Source organism: Bombina bombina, chromosome 2 (assembly GCF_027579735.1).
Source record: "Bombina bombina isolate aBomBom1 chromosome 2, aBomBom1.pri, whole genome shotgun sequence".
Classification (NCBI taxonomy): Eukaryota; Metazoa; Chordata; class Amphibia; order Anura; family Bombinatoridae; genus Bombina; species Bombina bombina.
In genome coordinates, this window is record NC_069500.1 from 1309049145 (window position 1) to 1309072988 (window position 23844).

A 23844-nucleotide genomic window follows, 5' to 3' on the forward strand; every position below is an offset into this window, starting at 1 on the left:
TATAGATAACGTTATGATCAATGATAATAGTTATACAAGAACCAGCATTGATTAGCTAAAATGCAAAATTGTAAAATGCACTGAGATAAGGACAGCCTGCATTGGCTCAGATAAATGGTAATCATAGAGGAAAAAATTATATTAAAGGCACAGTAAAGTCAAAATGAAACTTTCATGATTTAGATAGAGCATGCAATTTTAAACAACTTTCCAACTTACTTCCATTATCAAATTGGATTTGTTCTCTAGATATCTTTTATTGAAGATTAAAACTAGGTAGGCTCGTAAGAACTCAATAGTGTGCACGTGTCTTTAGTACCCTATTGCAGCAGTGTTTTACAACATTGTTTAACAAAGCTACAAATAATGTTACAAAACACTGCTGCCATAGAGGACTAAAGACACGCACACACTCCTGAGCTCTTATGACCTAACCTAGTTTTACTCTTCAATAAATGATACCAAGAGAACAAAACAAATTTGATAACAGAAGTAAATTGGAAAGTTGTTTAAAATTCATGCTCTATCTGAACCATGAAAGTTTAATTTTAAACTGTCCCTTTAATATAGAAGTGTTGGTTATGCAGGACTGGGAAAAGGTAATAAAGGGATTATCAATCTTTTCAAACAATAATGATTTTCAAGTAGACAGTAACTTTGATACTTTTCAGCTAACTTCTATTATCAAATTTTACTGTATTCTCTAGAGATCCTTTGTTGAAAAACATACTCAAGAGCAGAAATGCACTAGTGGGAGCTAGCTGATGATTGATGACTACACACATGCCTCTTTTTATTGGCTCACCAGATGTGGTCAGCTAGCTCACAGTCATGATACCCTGGAGCAGAATTAAGTTTGTGTCAAATACACAGTTCTATGCAAACAAAAGTGCAATAATAAAATGCACATTAATGCACTATTATTATTTTCTCTTTGTTTTCTTGGTATCTTTTGTTGAAAAGCAGGGGCGTATGCTTAGAAGCCGGCTCATTTCTGGAGCACTATATGGCAGCACTAATGCAAGAAAATGAACCATTTGCAAGAGCACTAGATAGCAGCACTATTTTCTGCCATGTAGTGTGCCAGATGCCTACCTAAGTATCTCTTCAACACGGAATATCATGGGAACGGAACAAATTTGATAATAGCAGTAAATTGGAAACTTTTTGAAAATTGTATACTCTGTCTGAATCACAAAATATTTTTTGGGGGGTTTCATATCCCTTGAAATAATTTTCTTTTTGCACTTTTATGGCCCTTTAATATCATTAGAGTTGATTATATGACTCATTAAAAACAAATAGTGAGTGGGACATTATGTAATATTAAGCGAGGAGCACTTATTTATGTAATAGTGAGACAGCACAATTATAAAATGACGTCATACAGAATTAGAACATCAGTCCTTGCTGCTATCCAATGGATTAAAAGGGATTTGCCCTCCTCCCAAGATGAGGTTAATTACAGCATTAATGCGCACGTAAGTGTGATGCTGCTATGGTAACCTGTGGCCATGGCTGCATCTTGTATACAATATTACAGCAGCCGTATTATTTCTATTGGGGCAAATGCCAAATGACAACCCCGGTATAGTACCTCTATCCTTTCTTTAATAACAGGTTTCTCTCCCAGTAAACAGAAACCATTTTATATTCACTATGAATATTTTACTTTATCATATATAAAGTAAAACAAAACTATGATAGTAATAATACATTTATTGATGCAAACACGTTTTTTCTTTCCAGGCATATTGTGGCTTTTAGATCTATTCTAATGTTGCATCTGCTGTGATGAAGAAGAGGGCTATGAGAGAATATATGTAACACAGATAATGGTAACCTTATAATTATACAGAATTAGATAAAGTGAAATTTTTATTAGAAAAATACTCAGCGGTTGTGAAATGTTAGAGTAAAATATGAATGACCATTTTAACTCAGTTCTTATTTATATTCATAACACAATATCTAAATATGTGCGCACATTATCAGTCTGAGAATCACTGTGAATCCATTTCTAATTTTATACATAACTTTAGGGAATAATTGTATTTTTAAGGTTGATGTACTTCTGCTATTAATTTGATTGATTGCACTGATTTTGCAGCTCTCTCCCGTTATCCCTCCTGCCCTTAATCATGTCCCGGTTTCTATCAATGACCATAAAAACACCCAAACCCTGTAGATTACTACATCTGGAATTGACTGGCTACAGCAAAAGAAACAGGATAAATACATTGAAGAAAGTTTGCATATTGGACTTTATGGCATACAAGGGGTTATAGCTGACCCTATCCATAACCCTTTGCATTAGTGCTAACACCTTAACCCTAACAGCCAAATGAAGAATCAAAAAAGATATATTTCTTCTTTACATATAAATTAGAGTATTTTTTAAATTTATCTATGTTTGTAAATACAGCTTATGGAACATCAACCAATGAGGATATTTGTTTCTGTCCCTTAGCTATGAAGAGAAGGTAAACTTAAGCCTACTGCCTCACAGCATTGGATAGACTTTTAAAAATGAGCCAGAGTTTAATTCATCAAATTTTTTATATTTATTTATTTTCTCAAATTTTCACCTTTTTACCGATCCGACGATAAGAGCAGCTCTCCCGCCCGCCATAGTGTCTAATTGATTGACAGATGACGATTCTTAAAAGAACTAATCCTTGACTCCCCCCGGGGCGTTCAGTCCCTTTGCAAAACCGTCACGGCCTGGGGGGAAACAAGGATTAGTTGTTTTAAGAATCATCATCTGTCAATCACCTAGACAATATGGCGGGCGGGAGAGCTGCGCTTATTGTCGGAGCGGTAAAAAGGTAAAAATTTGTGAAAATAAATAAATATAACAGTTTGATTAATTAAACTCTGGCTCATTTTTAAAAGTCTATCCAATGCCGTGAGGCTGTAGGGTTAAGTTTAGCTTCTCAATAATAAAGTGGAAGCTGAAAGCATTTTCCCCAAAAATCACATCATGCCAAAACAATCACAATCTTAGAGAGTAGCAGATTCAGGAGAAATGTGGGGAAGCAGTTTTTTTTTACAGAAAGGGTGGTGGATTCACAGAACAAACTTAGAGGTGGTAAACACAAAGACTGTAATCGAATTCAGAACATGCATAAGGCTATCCTAAGAAAACAGTTACATGTAATATGGGTAGACTTGATGGGCCTTTTTGGTTCTTATCTACTGTCAAATTCTATGTTTCTATGATTTATTCTGAAATACTTTAGTGCTACTTTAAACATTCATTTAAATAGTTTCTGCTTAAAGAATTTGTTCATGTAAAACTATTTTTAACACACGGATCTGCTGTCCTTTCATTTGCATGAAAGAAAACGTGTAATCCACTATCCCATATACGTTTTCTAGCATTTTCAGAATAAAAATAATGTATAACAATGCATTGCAGCCCTGTTTGGCAGCAAAAGAGTTAATTTCTTTATTGCAGTCACGGCAAAACTATTCTGTAATGATGAAAACCATAAACTAATATTGCATATGCCCCAAATATCTTGGTGCGACTCTGCAGTATTTATTGTCAGAACTTAAATGTAACTTTCTTTTATAAAATATGCTGTAAAGTTGTTCTAGCTGCTAGACCTGTAACCAAACTTAACATAAACAAATTCATGGAGCGTAGGAAAGCCCAGCTGTTTACTCTAGGAAAATAAATCAAAAATGACAAATGACAAAGAGACGGCATGGGCCTACAAGCTGGTGTCAGAAATCTTCCAGTGAAGCATCATCTCCTCTCTGGTGTATATCAATAAACATTATGGTGTAAAGAGAACCAAGAAAATTTGATAATAGGAGTAATTAGAAACTTGCTTAAAATTGCATGCTCTATCTGAATCATGAAAGTTTAATTTTGACTAAACTATCCCTTTAAACAATGAATTTAATAAAGGACATCCTCTTCAAAAATATATGTACCATGTATATTTATAAACATCAATTATAAGACTTGTGCAGCGCCCACAAATTCGGTTTGTCTGAATCTTTCGAGACGAATATTGTTGGAAATTCTCCCCCCCACCACCGAATATTCATCTGCTGCGCTATTTGAAATATTCGTTGTCGTTAAACAAATGTAAATGTTCCTTTGCTACAGGTGAAAAAGTTCACATATAGCGTTATACTTATCTCTAGCGGGATGGAGAGCCGAGCTAACCCAATTCTTTTTAGAGCACCGGGCCACACTAATAGGAAGATTAGCGTAGCCTTTTCCTTTAACACAGGATCTGGGATCCTATTACCACTGCCAAGGGCTCTGAAAATAAGGATCAGGGTTAGAACGGCTCTTCAGCGCCCTAGAGGTTCTTAAAAGGATATGAAACCCAAATTTAGCCACCAATCAGTAAGCGCTACCCAGGTGCTGAACCAAAAATGGGCCGGCTCCTAAGCTTACATTCCTGCATTTCAAATAAAGATACTAAGAGAATGAAGAAAAATTTAATTAGAAAATTGCTTAAAGGGATACTGAACCCAATTTTATTTTTTCATGATTCAGATAGAGCATGTAATTTTAAGCAACTTTCCAATTTACTCCTATTATCAATTTTTCTTCGTTCTCTTGGTATCTTTATTTGAAAAAGCAGCTAAATGTATCCACCAATCAGCAAGCGTTATCTAGGGTGCTGAATGGACTGGCTCGTAAGCTTAAATTCCTGCTTTTTCAGATAAAGATACCAAGAGAAAGAAGAAAAATTGATAATAGGAGTAAATTAGAAGGTTGCTTAAAATTGCATGCTCTATCTTAATCATAATAAAAAAATGGGTTTCATATCCCTTTAACCCCCTAATGGTAATTTTCAGAAAAAAAATGAATACTGACACATTGCTTTAAATTTGTTGGTGCATTCATTTGGATATTCATTTTGTGAAAAGAAAACAAATATCCGTTATTTTCTTTTGAGTTTGCATTTGTAGCAAAACAAATGCACATCTCTATCAATGATATATGTTTAAATATATTTCAGTGTGATAAAATGCTAAACAAAAACAGTTTCATTTTAAGTTGAAAGTAGTGTTATATGTTGTCTTGTGCTAAGCTTCTAATGACACATCTGTTGTTCATTGGCTGATGACAGCTGCACTGGCTGACACAGTTACCAAAGAAGAAAATTAGGTTTATTCAGCACATCAATTGTTGATTAAAACTATAATGTATTTTAAAGTACCCTCTTTTAGATGGAAGATAGAAACTGATTTGATTTTAATGTCAAGTGTGATTTTTATATAAAAATAACGTTCCATGACCTTTTATGAATCAATTGCAAAAATGACTCCCCTATGAACTTTATTTTTTACAATTTACTCTACAAAACATTTGTGATATATTTGAAAAAGAATTCTGATCTTTTAAAATGCATTGAATGTTAAAGAGACATGAAACCGAAAAATGTTCTTTCATGATTCAGAAAGAGAATTTTTACAACTTTTCAGCTTACTTCTATAATCTATTTGCTGGGTTCTCCTGGAATACATTGTTGAAAAGCATACCTAGGTAGCTGCTGATTGGTGGCTGCACATATATGTCTATCATTGGTTTACTGATGTGTTCAGCTACCTCACAGTAGTGTATTGCTGCACATTTAATAATGGATACCAAGAGAATGAAGCAAAATTTATAATAAAAGTAAACTGGAAATTTGTTTAAAATTGTATCCTCTATCTGAATCATGAAAGAAAAAAACAAAACATAATTTATGTAAGAACTTACCTGATAAATTCATTTCTTTCATATTGGCAAGAGTCCATGAGCTAGTGACGTATGGGATATACAATTCTACCAGGAGGGGCAAAGTTTCCCAAACCTCAAAATGCCTATAAATACAACCCTTACCACACCCACAATTCAGTTTAATGAATAGCCAAGTAGTGGGGTGATAAAGAAAGGAGTAAAAAGCATTAAAAAAAAGGAACTAGAAATATAATTGTGCTTTATACAAAAAATCATAACCACCATAAAAAGGGTGGGTCTCATGGACTCTTGCCAATGTGAAAGAAATTAATTTATCAGGTAAGTTCTTACATAAATTATATTTTCTTTCATGTAATTGGCAAGAGTCCATGAGCTAGTGACGTATGGGAAAGTAATACCCAAGATGTGGAACTCCACAGAAGAGTCACTAGAGAGGGAGGGATAAAAAAAATAACAGCCATTTTCCGCTAAAAAAATTAATCCACAACCCAAAAAAATAGGTGAAAAGAAAAAAAAACCTTAAACATAAGCAGAGGAATCAAACTGAAACAGCTGCCTGAAGAACTTTTCTACCAAAAACTGCTTCCGAAGAAGCAAATACATCAAAACGGTAGAATTTAGTAAATGTATGCAAAGAAGACCTAGTTGCTGCTTTGCAAATCTGATCAACTGAAGCTTCATTCTTAAAAGCCCACGAAGTGGAGACTGATCTAGTAGAATGAACTGTAATTCTCTGAGGCGGAGCCTGGCCCGACTCCAAATAAGCCTGATGAATCAGCAGCTTTAACCAAGATGCCAAGGAAATGGCAGAAGCTTTCTGACCTTTCCTAGAACCAGAAAAGACAACAAATAGACTGGAAGTCTTCCTGAAATCTTTAGTAGCTTCAATATAATATTTCAAAGCTCTTACAACATCCAAAGAATGTAAGGATCTCTCCAAAGAATTCTTAGGATTAGGACACAAAGAGGGAACAAAAAATTCTCTATTAATGTTGTTAGAATTCACAACCTTAGGTAGAAATTTAAATGAAGTCCGCAAAACTGCCTTATCCTGATGGAAAATCAGAAAACGAGATTCACAAGAAAGAGCAGATGATTCAGAAACTCTTCTAGCAGAAGAGATGGCCAAAAGGAACAATACTTTCCAAGAAAGTAGTTTAAAGGGACACTAAACCCAAAAGTTTTCTTTCATGATTCAGATAGAGAATACATTTTTAAACAGCATTCCAATTTACTTCTATTATCTAATTTGCTTTATTCTTTAGGTATCCTTTTTTGAAGAAATAGCAATGCATATGGGGGAGCCAATCATACAAGACATCTATGTGCAGCCACCAATCAGCAGCTACTGAGCCTATCTAGATATGCTTTTCAACAAAGGATATAAAGCGAATGAAGCAAATTAGATAAAAGAAGTAAATTAGAAAGTTGTTTAAAATTGCATGTTCTTTCTAAATCATGAAAGAAAAAATTTGGGTTTCATGTCTCTTTAATGTCCAAAGAATGCATAGGCTCAAAAGGAGGAGCCTGTAAAACCTTCAAAACCAAATTAAGACTCAAAGGAGGAGAGATTGATTTAATGACAGGCTTGATACGGACCAAAGCCTGTACAAAACAGTGAATATCAGGAAGCTTAGCAATCTTTCTGTGAAATAAAACAGAAAGAGCAGATATTTGTCCCTTCAAGGAACTTGCAGACAAACCTTTATCCAAACCATCCTGAAGAAACTGTAAAATTCTAGGAATTCTAAAAGAATGCCAGGAGAATTTATGAGAAGAACACCATGAAATATAAGTCTTCCAAACTTGATAATAACTCTTCCTAGAAACAGATTTACGAGCCTGTAACATAGTATTAATCACTGAGTCAGAGAAACCTCTATGACTAAGCACTAGGCGTTCAATTTCCATACCTTCAAATTTAATGATTTGAGATCCTGATGGAAAAACGGAGCTTGAGACAGAAGGTCTGGTCTTAAAGGAAGTGGCCAAGGTTGGCAACTGGACATCTGGACAAGATACACATATCAAAACATGTGAGGCCATGCTGGAGCTACCAGAAACACAAACGATTGTTCCATGATGATCTTGGAAGAAGAACAAGAGGCAGGAAAATATAAGCAAGTTGGCAACACCAAGGAACTGCTAACGCATCCACTGCCTCTGCCTGAGGATCCCTGGACCTGGACAGGTACCTGGGAAGTTTCTTGTTTAGATGGGAAGCCATCATATTTATTTCCTGAAAACTCTACATCTGAACAATCTTAGAAAACACATCTGGATGGAGCGACCACTCCCCCGGATGTAAAGTCTGACGGCTGAGATAGTCCGCTTCCCAATTGTCTACACCTGGGATATGTACCACAGAAATTAGACAGGAGCTGGATTCCACCCAAGAAAGTATCTGAGATACTTCTTTCATAGCTAGGGAACTCTGAGTCCCACCCTGATGATTGACATGAGCCAAAGTTGTGATATTGTCTGTCTGAAAACAAATGAATGGCTCTCTCTTCAACAGAGGCCAAACCTGAAGAGCCCTGAAAATAGCACAGAGTTCTAAAATATTGATTGGTAACCTCGCCTATTGAGATTTCTAAACCCCTTGTGCTGTCAGAGATCCCCAGACAGCTCCCCAACCTGAAAGACTTGCATCTGTTGTGATCACAGTCCAGGTTGGACAAACAAAAGAAGCCCCTTGAATTATACGATGGTGATCTAACCACCAAGTCAGAGAGAGTCGAACATTGGGATTTAAGGATATTAATTGTCATATCTTTGTATAAACCCTGCACCATTGATTCAGCATACAAAGCTGGAGAGGTCTCATATGAAAATGAGCAAAGGAGGATCGCGTCCGATGCTGCAGTCATCACACCTAAAACTTCCATGCACATAGCTACTGAAGGGAATAATTGAGACTGAAGGTTCCGACAAGCTGAAACCAATTTTAATCGTCTCTTGTCTGTTAGAGACAGAGTCATGGACACTGAATCTATCTGGAAACCTAAAAAGGTGACTCTTGTCTGAGGAATCAAGGAACTTTTTGGTAAATTGCTCCTCCAACCATGTCTTTGAAGAACCAACACTTGTTGATTCATGTGAGATTCTGCAGAATGTAAAGACTGAGCTAATACCAAGATATCGTCCTAATAAGGAAACACTGCAATACCCCGTTCTCTGATTACAGAAAGTAGGGCACCGAGAACCTTTGAAAAGATTATTCAAGCTGTCGCTAGACCAAATGGAAGAGTGACAAATTGGTAATGCTTGTCTAGAAAAGAGAATCTCAGAAACTGATAGTGGTCTGGATGAACCGGAATATGAATATATGCATCCTGTAAGTCTATCGTGGACATATAAAGCCCTTGCTGAACAAAAGGCAGAATAGTCCTTATAGTCACCATTTTGAAAGTTGGCACTCTTACAAAATGATTCAAAATTTTCAGATCCAGAACTGGCCTGAATGAATTTTCTTTCTTTGGGACAATGAATAGATTTGAATAAAATCCCAGACCTTGTTTCTGAAACGGAACTGGTATGATTACCCCTGAAAGCTCCAGGTCTGAAACACATTTCAGAAAAGCATAAGCCTTTACTGGATTTGATGGAATGAGTGATGGATAAATATCTTCTCACAGGAGGTCTTACTCTGAATCCTATTCGGTACCCTTGAGAGACAATACTCTGAATCCATTGATTTTGGACAGAATCTGCCAAAATGCTTTGGAAGAATCTTAATCTGCCCCCTACCAGCTGAGCTGGAATGAGGGCCACACCTTCATGCAGACTTGGGGGCTGGCTTTGGTTTCTTAAATGGTTTGGATTTACTCCATCTTGAAGAAGGTTTCCAATTGGAACCAGATTCTTTGAGGGAAGGATTGGGTTTCTGTTCCTTATTTTTCGAAAGGAACAAAAATGGTTAGAAGCTTTATATTTACCCTTAGGTCTTTTATCAAACTCCCTTCCCCCAGTGACAGTTGAAATAATCGAATCCAACTAAGAAACAAATAAATTATTACCTTGGAAATAAAGAGATAGTAATCTAGACTTAGATACCATGTCAGCATTCCAATATTTGAGCCACAAAGCTCTTCTAGCTAAAATAGCTAAAAACATAGATTTAACATCAATTTTGATTATATCAAAAATGGCATCACAGAAAAAATGATTAGCATGTTGAAGCAAGCAAACAATGCTAGACAAATCAGGATCCATTTCCTGTTGCGCTAAATTTTCCAACCAAAAAGTTGATGCAGCTGCAACATCAGCCATAGAAATGGTAGGCCTGAGAAGATAGCCAGAATATAAATAAGCTTTCTTTAGATAAGATTCAAGTTTCCTAATTAAGGGGTCCTTAGAGGAAGTACTATCTTCCATAAGAGTAGTAGTACGTTTGGCAAGAGTAGAAATAGCCCCATCAACTTTGAGGATCTTATCCCAAAACTCCAATCTAACTGCTGGCAAAGGATACAATTTTGTAAACCTTGAAGAAGGGATAAAAGAATTACCAGGCCTATTCCATTCCTTAGAAATCATATCAGAAATAGCATCAGGAACTGGAAAAACCGCTGGAGTAACTAGAGGAGGTTTATAAACAGAATTTTCCAACATAATCAACACCTCTTTTAACAAGGAACAAATATACTCCATTTTAAATAAATAAGTAGATTTGTCAGTGTCAATATCTGAGGTAGGATCTTCTGAATCAGATAGATCCTCATCAGAGGAGGATAATTCAGTATGTTGTCGGTCATTTGAAATTTCATCAACTTTATGAGAAGTTTTAAAAGACCTTTTACATTTGTTAGAAGGCGGGATAGCAGACAAAGCCTTCTGAATCGCATCAGCAATAAAATCTTTTATATTCACAGGGATATCATGTACATTAGATGTTGAAGGAACAACAGGCATTGTACTATTACTGATTGATACATTCTCTGCATGTAAAAGCTTATCATGACAAATATTACATACCACAGCTGGAGATATAATCTCCACAAATTTACAACAGATACACTTAGCTTTGGTAGAACAGTTATCAGGCAGCAGGGTTCCAACAGTGGTTTCTGAGACAGGATCAGATTCTTCCTCAATTACAAGGGAAAATGATCAATAAGGGGTGGAGCTTCTGTCTAGTTCCCCCAGTTGTTAGCGTAACTGCAGATGATAAAACTTTCACTGAAATATGTTATATACAACAGTGTAAATAATGTGCAGTATACTCACTCTGAGATACTCGGGATCCAGCTCTTCGCACAATGACTGTAGTAATATTGTTACAATTCCAACAGGCAGCAAACAAATATTTGTTACAAAACAAACATTTATTAAAACATATGAAATAGCTCTATAAAGTGGCTCTACATGTTTCAACAATGAACTTGTCTTTCTCAAGAGCAATTTAAAATTGAAAGGTGCTGCCCTTGGAATATACAGGTGCTTTCTATACAGAATAATTAGGGTTCCTCTTCCGGTATTACTGAAATTGGACTCACGGACCTGATTTGGAACTATATCTCCATTAGACTCGAAAGGGAACTTCCCCACTACTTATCACTGGTTGAGATGATGAAAATGTTAAAAGGTTTATACTTATCCGATTACACATATAAATTTTGAAAGAAACGCAATTGCGATTTTAATTTTGAATCTGAAATATTTGAAATCGGATAAAGATAAATTCTGGATGTTATACTTTGTTAACTATGTGAGTCCAATTTCTGTAATAAAAGGTGGCAGAGAAAATAAGGAGCAGCGGTCTTATGACTGCTGCTTCATATCTTACGTTTCAGGCAAGCCTGAAATGATGAGCGTAGAAAGTAGCATCTGCCGCTTAATAAATCTACCCCCTAGAATCAACTTTTATCAGGCTATTTGATAGCTGGCACTGAGACTTTCACCGACTTTGTAATATTGTTTTTCAGAACATTTGTTTATACCAATATTAATAGTGGAGCATCACTAAGCTTATAATTGTTAGCATTACACTAAAATGGTGCATTATACCATTGTTTCTCAACCACAGTCCTCAACAATGTTCCCTCTAAGGCCAGTTTTGTGAGCGGCTCAGCATTGAAACAGTTAATTAGAGCAATGAGCAAACACTACACAATGCAGACTGCAAGTTGTGGTGCCCTTATTAACTGTTGGGCAACACACAAAACTGGTCTTAGAGGGAATGCTGGTCCTCAAGTACCCTCAAAGGCCAGGTTTTCATTATAGCTAAACCAGTGCACAGGTGACATGATTAGCTGATGGGTGAGAGCAGGTTAGTAACCATGGTTACTGATCAGCTGATTACTTAAAGGGACAGTCTACACCAGAATTGTTATTGTTTTAAAAAAAAGACAATACCTTTATTATCCATTCCCCAGTTTTGCATAACCAACGCTGTTATATTATTATACTTTTTACCTCTGTGATTACCTTGTTTTGATTGCTTTGGACAGACTTGCATTTTAGCCAATCAGTGCTGACTCCTAGATAACTCCACGGGCATGAGCACAATGTTATCTATATGGCACACATGAACTAACGACCTCTAGTTGTAAAAAACTGTCAAAATGCATTCAGATAAAAGGTGGCCTTCAAGGGCTAAGAAATTAGCATATGAGTCTACCTACGTTTAGTCAGCAAATAATAATACCAAGAGAACAAAGCAAAATTGATGAAAAAAGTAAATTGGAAAGTTATTTAAAATGACATACCCTGTCAGAATAATGAAAGTTTATTTTTTACTAGACTGTCCCTTTAACCTGTGCACTAGTTAAGCTATAATGAAAACCTGGCCTGTTGGGGGTACTTGAGGGCTGCGGTTGAGAAACACTGCATATACCACAGTAAAATTTACAAAAATTCAACTACAAAAGTTATGAAAAAGTTGAAGGCCCTGCCCCGAGTTGCCTGTAAAAGAAATGGTATACAGACAAGAGCGTAACTAAAACCTCCCTGGGCACCAGGGCAAATGCTGCAATTGAATCCTCCATTTCAACAGTGCCCTTTCTGGCTGTTTGACATAAGAGTCAGCAGCAACATAGGAGCTGCTTTTCTGTGATTGTAAGTCATCCTTCTCCCTTTGTTACTCCACAGCCAAAGATATAGACATGCGCATCATCCTGCCTGTACAAATATGGGGACATCCATTTTGAAAACCTAGCCACGATGGGTCAAGTCAAGCACAATCCATTAGAAAAACTTATCAAATGATTTATCTACAAAAAATATCCTTAGACTTTAATAGTGTTTTTGTGTATAATCATTAGATACGTTTTTCTTAAAGATTGTAATTAAATATGTATGTATTTCTAAAGGCAAATCAAAAACTGTTTTTACACTGTTAAGACAAGATGCAAATGGAGCCTTAGCCTTAACAGGCCCCTGTAATAAAACCAATTCTGATTGTACTGTTAGGGCTAGATTACGAGTGGAGCGTTAGTTTGCGCTCGCGTTCGAGCGTTAAAACCACTAGAAGTATTTTTTTTTGGAGCTCGGAGATTTGTGCTCCTATTACGAGTTAAAAGTGAAAAGTTTGTGCTCTAGCGTTTGCAAAATCACGGTAACAAACAGACTTTAAGAAGTTGTGAACATAAAATTGCATTCCCAGTAGGTTTCAATGGAGCAGATAAAGTTGAAAAAAAGCTCAACACCCACAAGTTGCGTAAACACAATTGCAGTTATTTAAGAGCACAACATAAGAAGATAATATTGCATATTACATAATCAAATATTCTGCACATAGCATACAATCTTCTATTTATTCTTAAAGATATATTAAAATATGTATGTGATGGATTTGTGCACAAATATATATTTATACCTATATAAATACATGATTAAATATGTATGTATCTATATGTAATATAATATATATAATATAATAGCCCTTTGCAATCCTTTTTTTTTTACTTGAGACCTCAAATCTTTGATCCCTTATAACTTTTTAATGCAATTTGTTTATAATAATTTTTTATCAGACAGTGTTATTATGAGTGTAACTGTACCAATAAATGCATTTGTGATGTGTTTAGTTCAACTTCTTATTCGTGCATAACAGTTAACCAGAGCTCTAAGGTTGCGGTATCCAGTCTAGCATAAATTGCAATTGTGCTCATGCGTTCACATTTACTTTCAACTTGCGTTGCAATTGGCCTTGCAAAACCCAATATCACTTGCGCGCAAGCAACACGGCTCCACTCGTAATCTAGCCCTTAGATTGGCCTCCTAGGAGTGTGGGCCCAATCTTAACTAAGACCTCTAAGACCTCTATAGATAAACTTTGTTTAAGAAAGTCAAATTATTTAGCAGATTTTAATATACTGAATTATAAACAAATTATATCAATGCATTTCTGAGCATTTTTTAAAACATCTGATTTCAATAATGTTCATGCTAAACAGCCTAAGACAATATTTTAAATTAAAATATAAATGCATTATAAATAACGTTAAACTATAGCGGTTGGTTGTTTGCACTGCATCCATCTTGACCAGAGTGAGTAAAGGGAATTTGTGGCATGTTTTAGGGTTTAGGGGAGAGTACATTCAGCCTGTGGTAAAGGTTTGCATTAGAAATCTCTGACATGGAAATAATATGACTCATAGCTTCCAGCTCTTTGAATCATTTTCAAGATCCATAGAATGACTTGGAAAGTCTTTCAGAAAACATCATTTATAAAAGCTGTCCTGGAGAGTGGAGGTGGAGTTACATGAATAACAGATGATGTGTTCAGTACAAACTGAATTAAAGGGATTATGCATAGCATACAGCCTTGAATTTCCTGTGGCCTGCCAACTCTAACAATCACCACAGACATAGTGTTCCAAGGAGCTGTCCTTTCAGCACCAAGGAAACCAGCTGAGATATTTGGTAATCCGCTAGACTTCTGTGTAGCTCTGTATTCATAATGTACACTTTACTCCATAAAGATGCTGACTGGCTACACATCATTTAGGTATAGAGAGTGAGAGTCAAAACATTTTTGTATACAACATTTACTGATTGCTCAATAATATACACATATTTATTTTATTTTATTTAGTAACAATAATTATGCACAGATATTTTCCAAATCTGCAGTTTTAAACAAACCAGGAACATTAACTCACATCACCAAATTGGCACAAAATCTGAAATCATTAATATGATGCACTGCATGTAAGCTGTTGTCTAATTTTCATTCAACATGTTTAATAAGGTGTTAAGCTACGTCTTAAATGACTATTAATTAGTTTCTCCTACTGAACCTTGGCATATATCTTTAAATCAAAAAGACTAACCACTTTGAATTGAGTGTTATAAAAGTTATAAAGCAAATATATTCACATCAGGGGGTAGATTTATCATAGTGCGAGCGGACATGATACTATGTAGCGTATCATGTCCGCTGCATATCGATAAATGCCGACAGCATACCCTGCCGGCATTTATCATTGCACCAGCAGTTCTTGTGAACTGCTTGTGCAATGCTGCCCCCTGCAGATTAGTGGCAGGGGGTGTCAATCAACCTGATCGTATTCGATCTGGTTGATTTCTGTCTGCGGCTTCAGAGTAGACGGACAAGTTATGGAGCGGTGGTCTTTAGATCGCTGCTTCATAACTGCTGTTTCCGGAGAGCCTGAAGGCTCGCGCGGAAACAGGGGCATCAAGCTCCATATGTAGCTTGATAAATCGACCCCCAAATGTAAATTTATTTAGGGTATGATAAATCCACCATCACTTTCAGTTTCTAAAAATACAGTAAACTTTAGGAATTAAACCTTAAGGTAATATATACGCGTTTCGTGTACTTCTTTTAAATAAACATCATCCATTGTATTATGTTAAACTGTTCTACCTCCTTCAATTTGTTTAGTTGGCCAGACACTAATATTTCTATGATTCAGTAACAGGAAGAGAAAACTGATGATGGTAAATACTTATTGTCTCGCTGCAGTTGTTGAGTCGTTTTCTGTCTCTAAGGAAGAGGTGCCTGGAGCACAGAATGAATGTAATGTTAAGCTTCCCAGCAAAGTGAAATCAATGAGCAGTCTAGAAAAAAACACATTTTTCTTAGTTGAAATCCATCCTCTCCTATCCTGCAAATAATTATCAACATAAACTATCTGACTTGCAAACAGTTTAATACGTCATACTGTATTCATTTATCAGTGATGGCCAATTTCCTAACACATGAGGGCCACAGTTTAATATTTCAGGTGCCTTAATGGCTGCATATAAATTTATGGCTATGAAAAACACAAATAATAATGGGCCAGATTACAAGTGGAGCGCAAAATATTGCTTTTGCTAAAGCAATATTTGTGATCCACTAAGTAATACCAACTCTTGCAAATGTGCGCTGGTATTACAAGTTAGGTGCAATGCGAACGCAACCTCACGATCACTGTGCACGGAAGCATTTTTCTTAGGAGAGCGCACTTCCATGGGCTCCAATGGGAGCCCCGTTCTCATGCCGTCAGATAGTGAAGGGGGTAAATCACTCAGCGATGGGCAGCAATTTTAAATATATATGAATATATACATATATATTTATGTGTTAATATGTGTATATTCACATATTAACACATAAATATATATGTATATAAGCATATACATATATATTTACAGAAAAAACACAGTCCCCATAGACCACTATGTAAAGGCCCTTTCAGTTCCGTTTTTTTTCTAACACCCCACACCCGCCACTTTTAAGCCCTTGCTTTTAGCAATTATTTATTAAACAAACAAAAAAAGATGCTTATTTGTTATTTTTTTTAGTTAACCAAAACACACTACTTTAATTTGGGGACAGTTGGGGGACATTTAGAAAATTAACCAGAGACATTTAGAGAAATTAACCAAACGGGAGGGCGGGAGATGGTGGGACCGCTGCACTACAGAAAAAAAAGTTGAGGGCGTCAAGGAAGGGGAAGGAGGGAGGGAGCGGGGATCCAAGTGGATGGGGATTTTGGCCCCTTAGGACTAATTATATATAAATAGATAGGAAAACGAGGGGTAAATGTTGCACTACAACAAAAATAATATTATAAACTATTAAAATACAAATGGAGGTACACTAATAAGTGTTATATATCGTCTTGAAATTAGCTATTAAATCATGTGTAAAATACACTTTATACAAATCTGGTTAAAAGGAAACACATCAACAATGGCAAACTTCAGTATTCCTGGCTGGTAACCAGATAACTTAGCATCAATCAAGGGTGCTGCTAGTGTATATCAATGAAGTCAGCAAACAAAAATGGAAAAAAATGAAAAGAAAAATATTAAAATTCAATGTGTTTTGGCATGAAAATTAGCCTTTTTCAATCTAATATACAAAAAGAAGATAAGTACTTTCTAGGACAATAAAAAGTGGAAGGTTATAGAGATGAGACGTGGACAAACCGTGGCTACTATACCCTACTATGCTCTTGATTCTTGTTTTATCATTTAAGCCTTTTATTTTCCCTGACTACCAGTTGTCTTGTAAAGGTACTATGTGTATATTGTTCTCCTGATTGTCCTGTTATTGTCTCAGGAGCCAAAGGCCTTACATTAGTGATGGGTGACAAAAATCATTGCCACTGGGTCTTGAAAAAGGCAACAGTTGTGGTCCATAAGACTTTGAAGGGCCACACTGTACATTTAACTCATACTGGAATCAAAGCACTTTTTTTAAATTTGTGTGTGGTAGTTAGTGCATTATTCAACAAAAGGTGAACATAGAGGAAATGTGCAGTAATATAGGCAATAAAAGGTAATGGTAAAAATGGGACATTATTTTCTGTTTTAAACTAAATTATAGGGTTCCATGGGCCATAGCAGAATCTTGCCCAACACTACCTTATAAATGTCATTATGTGTCACATATAGGTGCGTGCATCTTAACAATAAAGTATTTAAACCTTCTATCAACAAGCAAGGTTGGATAATTTACTTTTAAACATGCATTCTAAATAATGAAAATCTCCAAAACAAATGAGTATCTGTACAAACCTAAAAATATAAGAATGAATATATCACCACAAATGGAAAACAAAATCAGTGCTCCTATGTAATAGACCTATGCAGTTTGAGGTTAATGAAAAATGTTCAGAGCGGCATTACTTGAAGGCAAGTTAAACTCTACCAGTATTGCTGCAAAAACTTAAAGTGATAGTAAACCCCAACATTTTCTTTTATGATTCCGATAGAACATACAATTTTATTTTAAACAACTTTCCAATTTAATTCTATTATCAAATTTCCTTCATTCTCTTGTGACCCATTGCTGAAGGGACAGCATTGCACTACTGACAGGAAGCTGAAAATATCTATTTAGCCAATCACAAGAGACAAATGTGTGCAGGCACCAATTAGCAGCAGCTCCCACTAGTATATGATATGTGCATATTCATTTTTTAACAAGGGATACTAAGAGAACAAAGCACATTTGAAAATTGAAGTGAATTTAAAAGTGTCTTAAAATGACCTGCTCTATCTGAATCATGCAAGTTTAATTTTGACTTTCCTATCCCTTTAATTCTACAGTATTTATGTACTTTGGTTTAAATTCCCTTTAAATTTAAAATTAATGTCATCAGCAAAAAATATTAAAAAGATCAAAATTACATACAATTAAAAGCCCAGCTCCTTTAACATTTTTGTTATATTTATAGATAGTTTTCAGACTGCTCAGCCTACAATATAACAACTAGATTTGTATGGTGTATTCTGTAGGTTTATCACTTGACCCTGGGAAATAAATTCACTTTTGCAGCTGCTCCTCTTTAAAGGGACAGTCAAGTCCCAAGAAAACTTTCATGATTTAAATAGGGTATGTAATTTTAAACAACTTCCCAATTTACTTGTATCACCAATTTTGCTTTGTTCTATTGGTATTCTTAGTTTAAAGCTAAAACTAAGAGGTTCATATGCTAATTTCTTAGACCTTGAAGACTGCCTCTAATCTGAATTCATTTGTACCCATAAAGGGCATTAGTTCATGTGTTTCATATAGATAACATTGAGCTCATGCATGTGAAGTGACCTCGGAGTCAGCACGGATTGGCTAAAATGCAAGTCTGTCAAAAGAACTGAAATAAGGGGGCAGTCAGCAGAAGCTTAGATACAAGATAATCACAGAGGTAAAACGTGTATTATTATAACTGTGTTGGTTATGCAGAACAGGGGAATGGGTAATAAAGGGATTATCTTTCTTTTTAAACAACAAAAATTCTGGTGTTGACTGTCCCTTTAACTGTTTTAATTGCAGGAATGAATGTAGATAGGTTCTATTATGAAAACTCTTTGTTAATTCAAGCTTATTATTGCCTGTTATAACTGCAAGAATTGCCACTATACTTCTTAACGTACTTGAAAAGACATTTATTATAACTGAATGTACTACTAAACTTAAACTGTCAGCGGGAAAAGAATAATAGGCTATTTATATATCACCTTATGTGACAGAGATGAATGATAATAGACTGAGTCAATAACATCTGCAAGATCATTACAATGACCAGATGAGAACAGCTACTCAACTAATGGAGGCTGTGTCTCAAATTAAGAAATATCACAGATATTACAATGGAATGTCAAGTAAATAACATTTTCAATAATGCAAAGGAGCTTAGACATTTCCAATTATTTGTAAGTCAAGGACATATTGAGGACTTTATAAAAAAAAAGGGTTTTGGTCAGTAAAATAAATCAATGGACTAGATTTATAGCATGAGGTTTATTGGCTCTATTTAAGAAGGGCTGGACAGACAGGAGTGAACATATATCTGCCCACATTTATCATTGCACAGTTTGCTGCGTGTGCAACACCGCCCATTGCTTGCATGCAGGCAGGCGTTGTCAATTACCACGGTTGGAGAAGTCTGGGGGATTGAGAAATGTCCCTTTACATGTGGCGTAGCAGGTAAAAAAGCCATAGCCATCTCTCAGCTGTAGGCTCGCTTGTGTGAGCCTGCAGCAGAAAGCGCTCCAAAGCTAAATTTGCAGCTTTTTAAATGGATCCCTATGAGAGGCCCCTGCTAAGTCGAGTTCATGTTCAAAATGAATCCCCACGGATTTGTTAGTTGGTGTTCCTGCCATTAAATCCATAGTCACGTGAGGTGCCCCATACGTGAAATCTCCCAATAAAATAAGAAAGCAGGAAAATAAGAATAGCAGCAGTAATTCTGCAAACACGCTTGAAACATGATTAATATAAATTTTTGTAACTATTAAATATTTGGGTGTCTGTTTTGTTATGGAAAAATATTATCTCTGGATAAAACAGAAGGAAAACCTCAGAGACAGGAATAAGGGACTATCCATGGGTGACCTAGGGGCGTGGTTGGGATTTTCTAGCTACACCAACAGCAACCGTGCAGAATTCATAAGGGCTCTATTGCCTCTATGAAGCATAATACTGCTATTTAGCAAAAAGGACATTTTTCCTAAGACTTGAATGATTGTTCTTTAGATTTAGATTATCTTTTACTTTTTATTCTATATATTTACACTTCTGCTTATTATGTATGTCACATGTAGAGACTAGATATATATCTATATCCATATTTGTCATACTCCTTAGCTTTAATTAGCGCCACTCTTTCAGTGTTTTCACTGTCGTTTCCCAATCATTTTGTTACATTGTGTCAGAGAGATCACGGTCTTCTGAGTAGGCTAGGAGTTCAGAACTGGGTCCGGATGTTTTTCGATTAATCTTGTTTTATGAAGCATCTTGTCTCACTGTCATGTCTCACAATTACAAAGCTGCTTCATCGGAGTATAGTTATTAAGCTCCATATGGAAGTCTAAAGACCGCTGCTCCATAACCTGTCCACCTGCTCTGAGGCGGTGGACAGAAATCAACCCGATCGAATATGATCGGGTTGATTGACACCCCCTGCTAGCGGCCGATTGGCCTCAAATCTGCAAGGGGCGGAATTGCACCAGCAGTTTACAAGAACTGCTGGTGCAATGATAAATGCCAATAGACAAGTGTCCCGCACTAAGGGAAATAAATGCAAACCACAGGAGCTCCACAATACTCCCAATATAACATAAAAAGTCCAAGAGTGGTTGCAAAATACAGAAGTTTATTCAAAAACACACAAGGGGTAACAGAGCTTGATAAAGGGATTACTCCCGAAATGTCACTCTGTTACCCCTTGTGTGTTTTTGAATAAACTTCCGCATTTCACAATGATAAATGCCGACAGCATATGCAGCGGATATGATTCGCAATATCGGATCATGTCCGCTCGCAAATTAATAACTCCAAAGTAGAAACACCCGCTCCTCCTAGATATGTCCAGCCAAAAGGTGGTTATACAAACATTGGGAGGGAGTCTGATAGGTTTTACCCAGGGTTATCTTTGACAAAGCCGGTTACGGCGAAACGTGTTAAGGAACGTTAGGGTATTGGTGAGAAGTCCTAGGAGCTCCTTTGTTTTAGATTGCCTTAGGCTACCTCAATGCAGTTTACTTACTTAATGTAGGAATACTTTGCCTTAAAGGGACATGAAAGCCAATTTTTTTCTTTCGTGATTTAGAAATAGCATGTCATTTTAAACAACTTTCTAATTTACTTCTATTATCTAATTTGCTTCATTCTCTTGATATCACTTGCTAAAAGCATATCTAGATATGCTCAGTAGCTGCTGATTGGTTGCTGCACCTAGAGGCCTTGTGTGATTGGCTCACACATGTGCATTGCTATTTCTTCAACAAAGGATATCTAAAGAATTGAGCAAATTAGATAATAGAAGTAAATTGGAAAATTGTTTAAAATTGCATACCCTATCTGAATCATGAAAGTTTAATTTAGACTAGACTGTCCCTTTAATAGCTATCATGATACAGCTGCTCAGAGCAACTAACGAATAAGATTCCGCCACTCTAATTTACACTTTCCACTCCAATATTTTTGGCTAACTAAGGATTCGGTTACCTGTATGTCGTACCTTTTACATTTGGGTTACACTTGTGAGACGTCTAAAAAACGCTTAATTTGAGCTCATATATTGATACTTATTGCGTACCTTGCAATACTTGTAAGACGCTCATGACAGGTTCTATTTGAGCTCATTCGTTGATACCTACTTATTAAATACTTGGTAAACGTATTAATTCTAATGATGCCATTAATTAGCGGCACTTTTAAAGGTAATCAATCCGAATCTTTTGTTCATTAACCACAATTCCTTTTATTTCCCCACCTAAAGTAAAACCTGAGCTTTTCAATATACACATGGTCAAGCTATAATACATTAGCTGGTATTACGGATATATGTGTGTGTGAAATAACAGAGGTACAGGGCTATTACAAGTGCAATTCAAGTTATTGGAATCTCTAGTAACCATAAACATACGTGGTGTGTTGGGAACCACTGAGTCAGCTTAAAGTGCATTTTGCAAATTACGATTGGCAATTTATTCCTTTCGTCACAATACATTCCCCTGCCTTAGGTACCTAAGTGTGTTTTTAATGTATACCATCCTGTTTTATGTGACTTAATAAAAGTTAAGTTTTAATTTTATTTTGATCCCACATTTTCAATACTTGATGTAAGTTATTTACTCTTACCAGCTTTTCAAGCTGTATGTTTGTTTCCAAACCTTTGAGTGCTATTACTGTATTCTTTATAAGAGTTGGTCCCTCCACCTCTCTTTAAATTAGTTTGCTAAGCTTTGGAAATAGCCTGTATGATCCAACTTGAAATTGTAGACTTCAGAGGAGCTTGGTCCATCCGGGCTCCCTTAGGAATGAAGAATAGACAATCAGTCTTGCGAATAGGTTGAGTTCTAGAGATATAGATGTTTAAACATCAAACAACATCTAAATAATGTAATGACTTTTCTTGAACCTGTTGGTCATCTGAACAAAAGGAAGGCAAAATTATATCCTGATTTTTATGAAAGTCAGATACCAACTTAGGTAGAAATTCTGGTACAGTTCGGAGATCAACTTTGTCTTGATGGAAGGAAAGGCAGGATTCTCTTACTGAAAGAGCTTGAAGTTCTAAAACACGGCGAGCTGAAGAAATGGCAATCAGAAAAATAGTTTTCAGAGTAAGAAACCAGTGGGAAATATCCTGAAGAGATTCAAAAGGTTCTCCCATAAGAGACTCCAAAATCAAAGGTAAATCCCAAGAAGGAATAACAGCTTTAGTGAATGGCTGGATATGTGCCAAAGCTTGAAAAAACTTAATAATAATAGGATATTGAGCCCACTTGATTCCAGTAATAGCAGAGATGGCTGAAACTTGAACCTTCAGGGTTTGGGCCTTAAGACCTCGAAGAAAACCTTTATGCAAGAATTCAAGCAAATTATGAAGCTGGATAGATGAAGATGTTGATGTAAAGGAAGCTTGATGATTGACATCCATGATGAAAAAGTTTCCCAGACTGTAGAAGTGGAGACTTTTCTTGCTTGTAGAAGAGTGTTTATAACAGAAGAGGAAATATTCCTTAAAGGGACACTATACCCAAACATTTTCTTTCATGGTTAAGGTGAAGAATACAATTTTAAACAACATTCCAATTTACTTCTATTACCTAATTTGCTTCATTCTTTAGATATACTTTAATGAAGAAATAGCAATGTGCACGGTGAACCAATCACAGGAGGCATCTATGTGCAGCTACCAATCAGCAGCTACTAAGCATATCTAGATATGCTTTTCAGCAAAGAATATCAAGAGAATGAAGGAAAATAGATAAAAGAAGTAAATTAGAAAGTTGTTTATAATTGTATGCTCTTTCTAAATCATGAAAGAATAAATTTGGGTTTCATGTCCCTTTAAGCGTAATCTGGATACCTCAGTAACCAGTAACCAGGCCGTCAGATTGAAAACTTGGGGTTCCGGATGATACAAAATCATCTTTTTAGATTACCTTGCAATGGCAACATCTAACTTAGGTGGTGATGAAAACAAATAATGTAAGCTCTTTTCTAAAGGAAATGTTTTAAATATCTTCTTAGAAATAGCCAATTGCCTTTCATTTTTAGAAAAAAATATTGAAATATATATCATTGATGGAATCAGAGACAGGAAAACACATAGCAGGTTCAGAAGCAGATTTAAACCAGTCATTTGAATCATGTGGCTGTTCATCCTCAATATCCAAAGTTTCTCTTAAGCATTTAATAAATTCAACCAAAGATG